Source organism: Halyomorpha halys, unplaced genomic scaffold (genome assembly GCF_000696795.3).
Source record: "Halyomorpha halys isolate HHAL.00 unplaced genomic scaffold, Hhal_1.1 Scaffold369.1, whole genome shotgun sequence".
Taxonomy (NCBI): domain Eukaryota; kingdom Metazoa; phylum Arthropoda; class Insecta; order Hemiptera; family Pentatomidae; genus Halyomorpha; species Halyomorpha halys.
Window position 1 is genome coordinate 410,568 of NW_027106340.1, and position 16,512 is coordinate 427,079.

The following is a 16,512-nucleotide window of genomic DNA, read 5'->3' on the forward strand; positions in this document are numbered from 1 at the left end:
TATAATTTTATTAAAATTTTAAATAAATCAATATTTTTTTTTTCTGTTGCAGGTTTGTGGTGTTACTTGCTTCAAATTAACTATAATACTGCAGTAAGGTAATTTTATTACTATTTACATAGCTAGTGTATTACAGTTTTAAGCTTTGAGTATTATATTATCCCATCTCTATTATAAACTTACTATTTCTGATAATGGACTCTCTCAGCCATTACAGTAGGTATCTCCATTACATCAATCTTCGAGTTTCCAAATTGCTCTCGCCAACCGCGGCTCTGTATCTCTTAGGCAAGAACTGTACGCAATGCATTCAGGATTAATGTTACCGATTCGTGAATTATATCTTTATCTACATTCTCCATTTATCCTCCTACCTCCCACCATCAATTCCTGATTTGTTTGGAAAGAATTTCTAGCTATTATGAAATACTTAAAATATCCTGATAATAATATATGTAAATATTTAAAAAAATATTTTAATATCGTAAATATTTCTTTCATTTTTATTGGTTTATTTTTTAAACTATTTTTCTATCCATAAGGATAGTAGACGTTTCATGAAAACACGTCTACAACTAGTTGTCTAGTCACAAAACAGTGTACTGCTAAATCTACTGCCATAAGAGTAATATTTGTTATAGTATAAGAGCCCAATTGGAAAAAAAAGAATATATGTTGATATAGTTGACCGTAAAAATTGATATATAGGAAGTTATTTCACCCCAATTTTTAATTACTTAAGAGAAAAGTATGTATAAATACTAGTCGAAATTGATAAGTCTGCCAAGTATAGGTAGGCAGAATAAGAAATGGTGGCTGTTTCAAAACTTTGAAAAAATTAAATTTTTCTTTCTGTGCTCCATATCTTTAAAATTATCAACAGAAAACCTTCTAGAACATTGGACAATGTGACATATTTCTATGTTTGGAGACATTTTCATTACAGTTTACCCAAACTCTTGGGTTTGTGGTTTGTGAAAGTGTCTTTCTGATTTAGTGATTTCAACAATGGCCGTACCCTGACCACAGCCTCCTGCACTGTAGATCAGGCCACTTTTTTTCCCTTTCGTAATTTTTTTTTTGTCTCTCTCTCTTTTGGCTGGATCATTCAGTTGGACTTTTCTGCGCCATTATCTTTCTCGTTAATATGCCACTTCCCGCCGAGTTTCCTTTAGAAAAAAAAGAATTAATTTTCAAAACGCGGGCCTCTGGAATGTGCCTGGCCTACATTCAGTTTCGAAATCGTATGAGTGTTTCTGCACCTGGTAAAACCTGCCTAATATCTACTTTTATTCGAATGCATTAAATTATGCTTGCCTTGTACCGGTTTTTATTTTTTATTTAGTATATTTTCATTAAATTAAATCAATAAATCATAAATTAAATTAGTCAGTAAAAAAACACAAACAACGAAAAATAATTTATTCATGCCGACGTTTCTATCTGATTTCCAGGTCTTCATCAGGGCTATAAAACAAAAAGAGATAACAGCCATCATTCATAGAAAAGATGAATGGAATATGGTCCGGGTGCGATAAAAAAAAATATTCAAATAGTAGATAATTATACTATTTCATTGAGCCAATGTTTCGCCCCACGTTGCAGGGCTTCGTGAGGGCTAAAAAAGATACAAACACTATAGTTACAAAAAGAAAAAACATAAGTGTAAAATAAGAAAAAGTAAAGGTTGTAAATAGTCAATGAAAAGGGTAATAGTAACAGATAGATAAGAGAAGAAATATTAAAGAAAGTTACCCCATTACCCTTTTCATTTACTATTTACATCCTTTAATTTTTCTTATTATATCTCACTTTTATACCCCTGTTATTTTACACTTATTATTTTTTTTCTTTTTTCCTTTTTGTAACTATAGTGTTTGTATCTTTTTTAGCCCTGACGAAGCTCTGTAACGTGGGGTGAAACTATACATATTATAGTATAATTATCTACTATTTGAGTTTTTTTTTACCGCACCCGGACCATATTCCATTCATCTATACACACGGTCAATCAATAATCGTCCAGCATTCATAGAAACATAAAAATGAATAATAGACTACCAAATTAATACTAATAAATAAATTACAAATTAAAAAAATGATTTGTTAATTTATTGTTTATTTTTATTTTTGTGTTTATCTGAATGATATTTGTTATTTATTTTTCCTTTATAGCCCTGATTTTGTTTATTTGAGTTTTTGCTGACTACAACCCCCCCCCCCCACCACTACCTTCTCCACCTATTCAAAAATGAGCTCCAAAAGATGGCTGCGGGCTCAAAGCTCTTAAGTGTAAAAAACATTATTAATACTGTATAACCAGATGTTTCAAGTGTTTTGTGGAAGTTTGTTGGCATAAGAATGAAATAATCAAACAAATAAGCCATATAAAATAAAATCACAATAAATCCATTGTGTTGTACATACTATACAATTTTCAAAATACATTATACATACTGCACTGAATTTTTTTCTTCCCAGTGAACTTGTTGGATGCATCAATAGTATTCTTCTATTTCAGATTGCGCGATAAAGTGAAGATAAGGTTGTAATATAAAGTATAAACTGAATAATATTAGAATAAGTAAATTAGTGAGTAAAAATATGTTTATGGACTAAAGTATATTTTGACGAATGCTTTTTAATAACATTGTAACTGTGTTTAAATAAGTTATCCTGATCATGGCCAGAATGTCCGAAACGTAGGAGTGGAGTAATAAAAAAATAAACAGGTTAGGATTAAATGGATATTTGTTATTTTCATATAAGTTTATTTATTTCTATAAAAATAGCTGGCCAACAAAGAAAATTCCCAATAAAAGAGGCATGTAAATATGATAATAATGTGAAATGTTACAAGCTCTGAAGGGTCAGGGGTTCAGTTCGTTTGAAGAAGAACAACGGTTTTACAAGGAGGTGCATTTTTAAAAGTCTGCCTCAACCGCCAGATTTTTCCCTAATTAAGGCTACATACTTTATGAGGATGGATGGATCCCAGATGGATCCTGAACCCCAGGGTTGACTCACGGCTACAATAAAAGAATAAATAATTATCTGCCGGATTCAAACCAGGGTCTTGGGTATTCATAGCACTGTGCCTTACCACTATGCCACCGCGCTCCCACAAACTAATAAAACCATATTTACTTATTAATTTTTTTTATGTCTAATCACATATTTATTTTTTTTAATTAAAGTACTTAAATGAACTACGCCATCGTGATACCAATTAAGGTGTTTATATATCCCTGAGGTTAGTTTGGAATTTGAAGCGTCTTGCGTAATGTGATTATTAAAAAATCCATCAAGTTTCGTGGGAAACAATTCTAAAAAATTATTATTACAAGACAATGGAAATTATAAACCGAATGGCGAAAGCGCAGAAATATTAAACTCCAGGAAGCCTTGGACTAGAACTATTTTCATTCAATTACTTTTAATTCTAGTGTCCTTCGGGATTCAATTGCACAATTAAAGTTTGTGAGAAATTATTCCTGATTGCACAATAATCGTTTGGTAATTTTTTTAAAGTGCACTCATTAAACTTGATTTTATAAATAGCTCGTCGCCAGTGGCACTAAGAGCTAGTAGTAAAATTAAATTAAATCTTTACAATCCAAAATCCTTCGTAAAATCCTCAATGCTCCTTATTTTGTTACTAATAAAACCATCCATAAAGACATAAATGTTCCTTATGTAACCGATCTAGCCCGAACCCGATATTATTCCTTCCATAATAAACTCACTAACCACCCAAACCCACTCGTTTCTAACCTTGCTTCCTCTTCCATTCCTGGCAATCCTCCGAGGCGCCTGAAAAGAAGATGGCTTCGTGACCTTATAGTGTAAACTGTTTTTAGAGTTCTACTACTGGGTAGTTTCTCTGCATCCTGTATCATATCATTATGTCATTATGATCAAATTTACCTGTTGTATTTTTATACAGTTGTAAATATCAATAAATAAATATAAAAAAAAATTAAATTAAATTTTTTTTTGGAACAAAACCTTCCTTCTAAAGTCGGAAACTTGATGATTTGGTTAACCAACACCTTCTTGGAAGGATATTCTGTCCGTTAAACAGAGATGTCCATTAAGAAAATATAGATATTAAAATAAAAAAATTGATGTGGTAAATCTCATCGCTATTATATTTTTATTTATTTATTGATAGTACAATAAGTAAATTTGAAGTAAGATCATAATGGTATGATACAGGATTGTAGAGAAACCACCCATTGGTAGCTTTCTAAAAACATATTTAGAATATAATACTATAAGGTCTCGAGGCCATCTTCTTTTCAGACGCCTCAGAGAATATTCAGGAATCAAAGATGAAAGAAGCAATGTTAAAACCTAGTGGGTTTGATGGAAGGATCTATAGAGTTTATAATGGAAGGATTGATATATGGCTTGGGCTAGATCGGTTACACATGGAACATTAAGGTCTTTATGGATGATTTTATTTGTGACAAAGTAAGGAGCACAAAGGATTTTACGAAGGATTTTGGATTGTAAGGATTGGATACGAGAGGAATTCGAATGTTTAGTGGAGCCCTAAAGCTCAACTCCGTGTGTCCTGATAGTCCTTATTATTGTCATGTAGATCAGCCTTCTGTAATAAATTGGAAGTTTAGACCGTTTGTCTCGTCAGTGCTGTAATAGTCGGAATCGACGTGCAGTTTCTTGTCTTTTCAATCTTATGTGAGAATGCCCAGTTAGTCGTTTGTTCAGCTGTAATCCAAGGTAGCGCATCTGTTTTACAAGGGGAAGAGCGACATTATTAAAGTATACTGTAGGGCAGTCGGCAGGTTTACAACGAAAAGTAAAGGAAATTTAATGTGATTATCGCTAAAATTAAAATAAATTTCTACACATCATTATTATAGTGATGAGTTAACCATTTAGTACAAGAACCCAAGACGAGACAAAAGTCAGTTCTTTCCCCCAAAATTTTTATTACCTTAATAAAAACTATATATTGTTACTTGTCAAAATTGGTGAGTTCGTCAATTATATCTATACTTACGTATTAATTATACCTATAGCTGGAGTAAAATAGATAGATGAGGTTGAGTCTTTCTCTCTTTATACCTGCACGATTTTTACTGTTATTTTGTCTAGCCTTTACAGATGAAGACAGATATAATAGATATTCGACAGAGGTATTCGACTATCGTTGTTGATACGAGAACTGTCTTGGCCTTGGCAGAAGACCGGATTCCAAGCTCAGGCATTACAACTCTCCCCACTTTTGTCTTCCCAGAGTTTTGCATAGGTCTTAGCTTCCTAGATATTTATATTATTTTATTTTTCTTTCTCAGGGTATTATTATTGATTATATACATGACTCTGCATATTTAATTTTAAAAAATAATATGTATTTAGATTCATACAATATTAACTTTATTTTTCATTTTTCTCCCGTTTGAGGAGAATAAAGATAGTGAGAGAAAAGGATCGAAAGAAAATTGTGTCATACCATCTATTTATCCGAAACTCAAGTAAAGGTGTGTTTTCGCGTTGAAAGTTTGCTCCTTCTGCAATACTGTCACGACATTTACTGTATGGCAGTGCTTGTTTATTCAACTAAGCTATTTCAAAACTCTAATAATATAAATTGGAGGAAGATAGTTCGGGTGGCGGTCAATAAAAGTTTCAAAATAGTATCAAAAACTATTAATTTTTAACTCACGTTTCGCCCCACTTAGCAGGGCTTCGTCAGGGCTATATAAAAAAAACAAGATACAATAATTATAGAATTAATAAAACAATTCAATACAATAGTGTTTATTAAGTATATAAAAAAGAATTAATAATAATTATATAAGGAAGTATATACATGTAGGTGTAGTGGCTTGGTTATATTTATTAGTCAATTGTTTTCAGTCCACTTACATGTATAATTCCCTAGATTGTTATTATTAATTATTTTTTTATATATTTTATATAACGTAGCAAATAAAACCATCCATAAAGACTTTATTGTTCCAGTTATAATTCATCTGGCCCAATAAGAGTGACGTTGGTAAACAATAAATAGTTTTTTGTTACTATGTTGAATCCTTTATTAATCGCCACCTGGACAATCTTCCTCCAATCTGATAATTTAAGATTTTTTTTTTAAATTATTTATTTAATGTAATTTACAACTGTACAAAATAATACAATAGGTAAATATGTAGTATGTTTCATATACACTTGAACATCTTGGGAAGGAACCACCCATTGGTGGTGCTTCAAACATTAATTTAAACTAGAAGGTCCCGTGGCCATCTTCTTTTCAGACGCCTCGGAGGATTATCAGGGATTATTAAGGATGAAAGATTAAGAATTAATGGGTTAGGATGGTTAAGGAGTTTGGAATAAAAAGACGCATATCTGTTTTGGGTCAAATCTGCAACGAATGGGATGTTAAGGTCTTTATGAATGAGTTTATTTGTGACGTAATAAGGAGCATCAAGGATTTTACGTAGGATTTTGGATTGTAACGATTGGATGTGGGAGCAATTTGATGGTTTGGTGGAGCCCCAGAGCTCAATTCCATATGTCCAAATTGGTCTGATTATTGTAGTGTATACTAATTTTTTGTAGTGACTGGGAAATTTAGAGCGTTTGTCAAGTAAGTGTTGTAGCAATCGGAATCTACGAGCAGATTCTTGTCGTTTCAGTCTTGTGTGTGGATTCTAAGTAAGTCTCTTGTCAAGATGGAGTCCTAAGTATCGAATAATTTAAGATTTGAAGCCAGGATTTGTTGGTTCTTATAGCGAGCTAACCTAATTCGAGAACAGTTCATCTCGAAGCTGACATGTTTAGTTAAAGTTAGCTAAAAGTATACCTGATTCCTTACCTACCATCAGCTACTAATGGTTAAAAAAAGAAGCAATTTTTATTCCATTTTAAAAAGCACGGCTATGATCTATCTTAGGTTGAAAAGACAGTGGCCAAAAGACCTATTTTGAAATAAAAATTGGGAGTTCTGGCTGTAACAAGATTCTCCGCTGTGTGAGCGCCACTTACTCAGCCTCCAGTGGCGCGGTGAGAGGGCTGCGCTGGGATCCTAGAGTCCTATCTCTCTGAGGTCGAGAGTGTAAATATTGTACATAATAATGTAAATGTTTTTATTTTATTGTTATATTCCTTCGAAATTTTACGATGCAGAGATTTTATTTATATGTATATGTTTTGATGATCGCATGAATTTATCGCTTTATCTTATTGCCTAAAGATGTGATAGATTTTAATACTTATCAGTAAATAAAATATTAATTAAAAAATTTAATTAAATGATTAATCGTATGATTATCAGTTTTTTTTTAAAATATTATAGGATCGAATCTGGTCAACAAAGCATCTGAAATCGTTTGTTGGTCCATAACATATTTCATATTTAAAATTTAATTTAATTCTGATATAAAACAAAATGTGTTATTCCTTGCCTTTGTTAAGTCCCACCCGCTCGACTTGCCAGCTATCCGTCTTCCTAAGGGCCGTACACTGTTAGCCTCAGGTGGCAGTTTCTTCTGAATGTCTCTCGAGTGCTCTGTCCATTTTAGTAGCCATCGCTTACAATCTCAATTGCTGTCAACCAAAATTCTATTGTTAGATGTTAGATGAAAAATATCATTAGTATAGTGATGCCTCTTCTAACGAACTTCGCTACTTATCGGAAACCCCTGTTAAAGGATAATTTTACTAATAGTACAAGAGCCCAAGAGAAGAAAAAAGGCAGTTATCTCACCCCAATTTTTGATTAATTTAATGAAAACTATGTATAATTACTAGTCAAAATTCAAAAGTCTGCCAAGTATAGGTAGGGGGAATAAAAAATGGCGGTTGTTTCAAAGCGATAAAAAAAAAACTAATTTTTCATTCGGAGCTCTATATCTCAAAAAACAGGAACAACACAAGAAAACCTAAGAGAACATCATTTAAATAAGAGTAAATTTGCTAAAATATGAGCTCTAATAGAGTTATTTACATTAACTTACTTACATTATTGGTAATGCTTCTATAATCTGTATATTCCATGTATATTCTTTATATTCCATTTCATAAGAACTCAGATGTCAGAGTCAGATGTTTTCAGAGCCAGAATGTTACTTCGAAGTAACATTATACAGAGGATTTCAAGAACTAGCTAAAAGCTAAAGCTTCTCACAAGATAATATTACCAGCTCTACAGCCGAGTGGGAGCTGGTAACTATTGTAGATAGTAGTAGGCTAAGAGCTTTTAGCAGGGAGGACAATTACCGAAGGATGGGGTACCCATTTTAGTGAGTGAGCTAGTGCATTAGTGACTCATAGCAGGAAATGTTGCAACACTAAAATAGCAGTAGATAGTTCTCCTGGATGGTCTAGTTCCAATCAGCTAATGCTGTAAGTCTGTTCGAGTTGTTAAACTTTAGCATAATTACACCAGTCTGTAATCAAGAGAAATGAAGATTTTTTCCCTTTCTTTTCTTTTTTTCCCCCTCTAAAATTGAATGTGTAATTAACTATTACTTTTAAATGTCCAACAATATGAAATTTATATTTTTTTCTTCAACAATTTAAGATAATTGTTCATTCGCTCAACCATAAAACAACTAAAATCTATATAAAACCTTTATTTTTAATCATTAGAACTATCTAACCTTAAAATAACTTCAGCTAAAACAAGGACTTAGGAGGGTACAAAAAAAAAAAGTCAAAACTATTTTGAATTATTTTTTTAATTTTACTAAGCTATAAAAAAATACACAGTAAGTGAAAGTTTTTAGTACAAGGAGGTAATTTGATAGGAATCACCCTCGACCGCTAGATTTTTTTCCAACTAAGGATACCTACCCACTTTATATGGTGAGTGAGCCAAGGGGGGCTTTGGAACCCAAAGGGTTGACTCACGGGATACGGTAACAGAACAAATCATAATCTGTCACAGCCAGAAGCGAACCCAGGTCCTTAAATTTTGAAAGTGTCTTACTACTAAGCTATACCGCTCCACATATTTGTTATGACTCCAAAATTATTCTAATATTTTTTTTAATATACAACATACCTTTGTTTTGAAATTCCATAATTGCTTTATTTAATGTTCGAAAATCCAATATTCATACTAATGAATAAAAAAAAAAATATATTCTTTCGTCTGGAGATTCACAAGACTATAACTAATTGATTACCAGGAGGTGTAATCAGAAAATTCGAAACCGCAATCAACATTTAGGAAAAAATTAATTCAGGAGTACCCACAGAATATTCTGAATGGTGAATTTAAAGGAAACAATTTCGTAAAAGATAGAAATAAAGTGAGTAAAAAATAGTAATCAGCGTCCATTTGTATTCATTCGTTTTAGTCGAGAAAATTCAATTTTCCTAGGAAAAGGCTGCAAAATGAAAAAGGGAAAAAAAACTTAGAAAAAAGCTAAATTAAAAATCTTGTCTACTGGAGAATTTCCACATTCTCGACAATCAACGAAGTGTGGAAGGCTCTCTCGACTAATGAAATTGATGATGCCTTCCAGTACTCCAGGGCTGGATATCGTCTCGTAGATTAATGGAATGAAAAACTTCACAAGGGCAATGTGAAAAACAAACAAGGAATGATATCTTAAAAAAATATTTGATTTTAGATGTTTTACAAACAGATATCATTAATTTTCGAATTCCATTAAAAACGTTTTTATTATTATTATTATTTTGTTTAATTTATAATTAAAATAATAATGATAGACGATTACCAATTGAAGCATTGGGTCCTAAAACATAGTATCTGTCATTTTTTTATAATTGAAATTTGTGGCAATATTACTTAAATCTGATTTGTTTTTTTTTTTAAGGTTTTTAAATTTATTTACAACTGTATAAAAATATATACAACAAGTAAAGTTGATATTTGTACTTGTTGTATATATTTGTATAGAAGTTTACTACCTTATATTATATAATACGTTCAATAAATTTGATCTTAGTTAAAATAGAGTGTTACAGCCGTTTAGTGAAACTACCCATTGGTAGCACTCTAATGGTATTTTACATTAGCTGGTCTCGTGGCCATCTTTTCAGGCGCCTCTGAGGATTGTCAGGAATGGAAGAGGATGGAAGGTTAGAAACTAGGGGGTTTGAGTGGTTAGGGAGTTTATAATGGAAGGAGTGATATCTAGTTCGGGTTAGATCGGTTACATAGGGAACATTAAGGTCTTTATGTATGATTTTGTTTGTGACAAAGAAAGGAACATTGAGGATTTTACGAAGGATTTTGGATTGTAAGGATTGGATACAAGAGGAATTAGGTTTAGTGGTGCCACAAAACTCAACTCCATATATCCAGATTGGCCTTATTATAGTCATGTAGATCAGTCTTTTGTAATGTGTTGCAAGTTGACTAGTAAGTGCTGTAATTCCAGGTGAATCATTTGCCCAGATGTAGTCCAAGGTAGCGGATCTCTTCGACAAGGGTAAGGATAACATTATTAAATGAAACTGTAGGGCAGTCGGTAGGTTTACGACGAAGGGTAAAGGTGATTTGATGGGATTTGTTGGAATTTATCTTAATCCTCCAATACACCATTCTTCGAGGGCTGTGATATAGGATTGGAGAGTTTTGGATAAAATTAATGGGTTATTATTAACTGCGGACACACATTATATAAATTTTAAAATTTAAAATTATTATATGGCCCGCAACTGTGTTTAAGTTTTTAATTTTATCCCTAGAGGCTTTGTAAGTTGGGCAAGCCGGTTTTAGAATATGAAAGACACAAGATAATTTTTTCTTCCCTTTTTCTCCTTTCGGGAATTCAGACTAGGAATGGGGAGTATCCTGAGTGGGGAGAGGAGGCCTAAATCGTGTCCATTGTAGAGCTGGTAATGGATTGAGATAGACTGGAAGCGTGTCAGCACTCCTAAGGGCCTTCGGTCACTGTGCTAAGGAATAGTCCTCCATTACTCACCCTCTTCTCTGCCTTACTGATTTCTTACTTTCTCCTATAATTACATATGTTTACTGTATATGATACAAGTATATTAGTAAAGCTATAGCTGATAGCAGAGCTTATCAGAAAATATATTTCAATAAAATGTAAATGCCCGTCTACTGGACGAGATGACGGGAAAACTTGTTATTTGCGCATCCCGACGCTGCACTTAGTAGTAGTAGTTGTAGAGCCCAAGAGGACAACAACAATTGAACATCTAAGAGAGCAGCATTTAAAGTAGAGTAAATTTGCTGAAATGTAAGCCCTAATAGAGCTATTTATGTTCAACAGTTCTCGAGAAATACTTTTTTAAAAAGCAACATTTCATAAAAATGTTGTATAGAACATACTAAAATATCAGTAGTTATTGAATATATTTTGAGAAATCTATATCTCAGGAACTATTCGAGGTATAAATGTCTATTAGCACTCAAATTAAAGCTAGCTTAATATACTATAAAGTAGTTAATTACGTTTATTTTCGTAGAAGTAATAGTTTTCATGAAATTTGTTAAAATGCACTTCGAATACATTTTTTTTTTCTTTCTTACCTAATTTTTTTCCCTGTATATATTATACCATAAATTTATTATCCTCCTTGCACAAAGCCAAATTACGATTTACCAATACACTCTAGCCCTTATTTCCTTCCTTCATACCTCTCTTCTCCTGTGATCTGCAACATATATCTTAAGCTCTATATCTTAAAAACTACCAGCAACATGAGAAAATCTAAGAAGGCATTATTTAAAGGAGAGTAAATTTGCTGAAATATTAGGCCTAAAAGAGCTATTTACGTCTAATATTTCTCGAAATATAAATTTTTAAAAAGCAAAATTTCTAAAAATCTACTGAAAGACTATTAGTAAGTTAATTTATTTTGAGAAATCTATATCTCAGGAACTATGTGACTTCCAGATGTCTATTAGCACTCAAATTAAAGCTAGGTTAATGAGCTATAAAAAAGTTTATGATATTTATTTTCGTAGAAGTAGTAGTTTTCATGAAATTTGCTAAAATAAATTGATTTATAGTTGTTTGGACAAATTTTCATTTACCAAATTTATATTCATATGTGAATATCATAAAAACTACTACCCCTACGAAGATAAGTGTCATAAACTACTTTATAGTAAATTAAATTTCATTGATGGATCTAGAGACATATTTTTTTCAAAAATCCAACATTTTATACGAACAACTAGAAATTAACATTTCATGAGTCTATTTTGTCAAATATAGCTTTAATTTGAGTGCTGGCAAACATCTGAACATCCAATGGTTTCTGAAATAAACTTCATAAATGAAATTTATTGTCCGAACAACTATTAATCAATTTATTTTAGCAAATTTCATGAAACTACTATTACTACGAACGTTAAGGTTATAAACTACTTTATAGTAGATTAAGCTAGCACTAATTTGATTGCTAATAGACATCTTTACGTGTTGTAGTTCTAGGATATAGATTTCTCAAAATAAATTAACTAACTACTGATATTTCAGTACATTTTTATGAAATGTTGCTTTTTAAAAGGGTATATCTCGAGAATTATTTGACGTAAATAACTCTATTAAGGCTAATATTGAGAAAATTTATCCTGCTTTAAATAAATAATGTCCTGTTAGATTTTCTAGTGTTGTTGGTAGTTTTTAAGATATAAAGCTCCGAATGAAAAAATTAATGTTTTCTTAAGGTTTTGAAACAGCCGCCATTTTTTATTCCCTCTACCTATACTTGGCAGACTCATCAATTTTGATTAGTAATTATACATAGTTTTCATCAAAGTTATCAAAAGTTGGGGTGAGATAACTGACTTTTTTGTCTTCCCGGCTCTTGTACTATAGCGTCTTAGTGTTTTGCTGGTCTAGGCATTTTGGAATTGCAGCGACAAAACGCGCCTCAATATGCCCCTAGACTTAGGGTTGTCACTAATTATAATCTACACAACCTATCAACTACATCAAACAGAAAATTAAATAAATTAATTGTTTATCAGCGATATATGTTTTGTTTATCTCTACATTGTTTTCCTATATATAGAATTATATTTGCTCATGAACATCTTAATAATATAGATATGTGATTAAGATCATCTTTCATCGGGTAATTATTAATATTATAATTGTATATTTTATTAAATTTGTGTGATGTATTAGACGATTAGAACCTGTTTTATGTATAACTGATATTATTATATTTATTATGTTTTGTAGTTATTGATATTTTTGATAGTGTATAGTATAGTTAGTATTAACAATACTTATTAATTTTCTAAAATAAAAATTAAATGAAAGCAAGATAGTTATGGTGTGGTCAAGAGAACTCTAATGTTAACTAAACTATTTATTGTTAGCCAACGTTTTGCCCCACTTTGGAGGGAATCATTTGGGCTAAAAAAATTAACAAACAACTAAAATAATGTAGCTAAATAAGAGAATTAAATTAGAGAAAATAATGTTCAATTTTTATATAATTTTCACCTATTCTTTTATTTTGTTTTATTATTTTAGTTGTTTGTATCATTTTTAGCCATGATGAAGCCCTGCAAAGTGGGCCGAAACATTTGCTCACAATAAATAGATTAATTACTATTTGAGTTCTTTTGACCGATCCCCGACCACAAAAGGTCAATCAACGATCTTCCACAAAAAAAAAAATGTTATATTTTTAAAATTATTTTTATTAATTTTTAAAAACTACATTTTATTTCAGTTATCTGTATTAAAAGTAAATATACCTTCGTCGTTCTAAAATTTAATATTCAATGAGGTAACCGAAGTTGCCTTAACTTAACCGTAAATACTCTAAGAGATAGAGCCTTCAGTGGAGCCCTAAAGAGGTTTTCATGTTTAGCTGTAAGAGCTTGTCCCGGGGTTTCCTGGTCGAAGAGGCTGTAAACACCAGGCGTCCATGGTTATTCGGGATCCGTAAACGGTGATGGATACTGCAAAGATAGGTCTTCTCTTCTAACCCTGGGGGAACCCGCAAGTCGTCCTTCGCTAAACTGATGTCATCTTTATTATTTTATGCGGTGAGGATCGTATCCTGGAGGAGCTTGTCGATACTGTGTAATTATCAGAATAAATAATGTCTTCGGGGAACTTGAATTATTCCTTCGTAAATGGTGGATCCGCGACAGGCACATAATCTTCCTATCACGTCTTTAAAATAATAAATTAACTTACAATGTTTATTTATTTATTTTTTTTTTATGATGTGTTGAGCATTCTAATGACTATAAATCCTAAAGTCAAATTATACTCGGGACAAAAAGTACAATATGCAATATTACTCAACTGTAAATATTACTATTAATAATATTGAGAGCATTAAGTAATAATATTAATTTATACTGTACATAATAGTGTAAATGTGTTAGTGCTTTTATTTTATCGTTATGTTAGTCCATTTTATTAATCTTTCTGTTTATATACATATAGTGATTTCATGATTTGTCTGTATATAATTTTTTTTATTTTTGTATGAATGTCACAAGAGGAGATCATAACACCAAAAAAAAAGCAATCCTTCTCTGCCGGACCCGCTCCGCTAAGACCCCCCCCCCCCAGTGAGCGACGGTCCTTTATCACTTTTGAAATATTAGCTTAAAACCGGAAGAGGAAACTTTAATATAGTTTAATCGAGCAATATTTAAAATATCTATATGACTATGAAAAGGCCTATCTAGACTTATGAGGTTGAGTTTTGGGGCTCTACTAAACCGTCCAATACCTCTTGTATCCAATCCTTACAATCTGAAATCCTTAATGCTCCTTACTTTGTCACAAATAAAGTCATCCACCAGGACCTCAATGTTCCATGTGTTGCCGATTTTGCCAGAACCAGATACCAATCCTTCCATGATAAACTTCTCGAACACCCAAACCTCCTTGTTTCCAACCTGGTTTTTCATTCATTACTTTATAATCTTCTTAGGCGTCTGAAAAGAAGATGGGATCGAGATCTCCTCTAGATATGTTATTGGAGTTCTATCATTAGGTTTAGTCTCCACATGCTTGTATCATGCCATTGTATAACTAACATTAAATTTACTTGTATTTATTTGTTTACAGTTGTAAAAACCAATAAATAACATTTAAAAAACTTTACCTGTAAGGAAAGTCCGGTGAGTAGATACACCATATAATTAATACTACCATAACTTATCGTTAACATATTCCCAAATAGTTAATTTATTAAAAAAATTAACTATGTTATTATTTTTTCTCCCTTAGTTTATTTTCTTTTACTTTTCTTAAACCATTTGTCGTCACCTTTTTGTATGTTTTTCCTCATTTAAAAATGTTTTAACTACACTCCTACAAGTAGGTGAGTTCTTTGTCTTATTCTCTTTTTCTTATCTTTCTCTATTCTTTTTTTATTTTTCCTTACCTACTTTATTAGTTATTTTCACTACGTATTACTATTGTCATATATTCTAATTCTATATTCATATTTCTTTGCACTATATAACTTCAATATTTATTATATATTTAATTAACTATATATACTTTTTATTTTCTACTACTTTCATTACTTTATTTTTATTAATTTTCATTCTGTTTATTTTTTCTATTCATTGATTCATTATTTTGCTTTTTGTTCTTTTTTCTTAGCCCTGAGGAATTTTGGGAATATTGGTCGAAACGTTGTCACTATTGAATAAGTTTTTTCAACTTATATTTGTTATTTTTGACCGCACCCTCAGCCATCTTCTCCTCATACATATAATTAATAAAATTATATCACCATCAGCCTTTTTGCTAAAATGTAAAATCCTTTAGAAAAAAAATGAGGTGTTTTCGATTCTCTCGACGAGGAGCTGAACCTGCTGTAAGTGGTGGAGGCCCAGAGATCTGCAATTACAATTGGCTATTGGGTTGATGGGGAACCTAATACCTTCTCCCCCAACAGGTTTTCCTCCATTACAAACCCCTTGCCTCTAACATTATACTTTAAAATTATAGTCCGATTTGGTATATTCGACCCTAATTTAGATCACGGGTCGGTTTTTTTTTCACCCTAAAATGGCAAATCTTTATTTCGTATCTATACGTATTTTTCACATTCTGAACCTGATATTAGCATTATATAGTGAGATTTCTCTTTCAGTTAAACTAGGACAAACCATCCTTAAAATATACTTCCAGAAGTTATTATTACTTATTATATATTTATATATTTTATGTTTACTCATTGAATATTCGTTTGCTGTTACCATGTCATAATTTGATCGTAAAACTTAGAAATGGCAAAAATTAAATCTTCTGTAATGTTTAAACGTTTGTTAATTATGTTTTACCTTCAATAAATAGTCACTTATAATAATTCAATACCAACATTTTTTATTTAAAAATACAAATTATTAAACAAATAAATGAAATCAGTAATAAAGAATCTAGTGATGCCAAAAATTTAATTCACAATAATTTACAAATAATATGTTTTACGACCGAGCGCCTCTTTGGTAATTGATTAATTTATTTTTGTATTCAATCAAATATTAATGAACTAGAATGTATATATTATTTTTACTAAATTTTATATTAT

General features: G+C 31.4%; 1 long non-coding RNA gene across 1 annotated transcript in view; it reads left to right on the forward strand.

Moving 5' to 3' along the window:
• LOC136795114 (uncharacterized) overlaps positions 1 to 16,512 on the forward strand; it is a 384,921-nt gene that overhangs the window by 323,386 nt on the left and 45,023 nt on the right. The gene's annotated exons all lie outside the window — the stretch shown is intronic.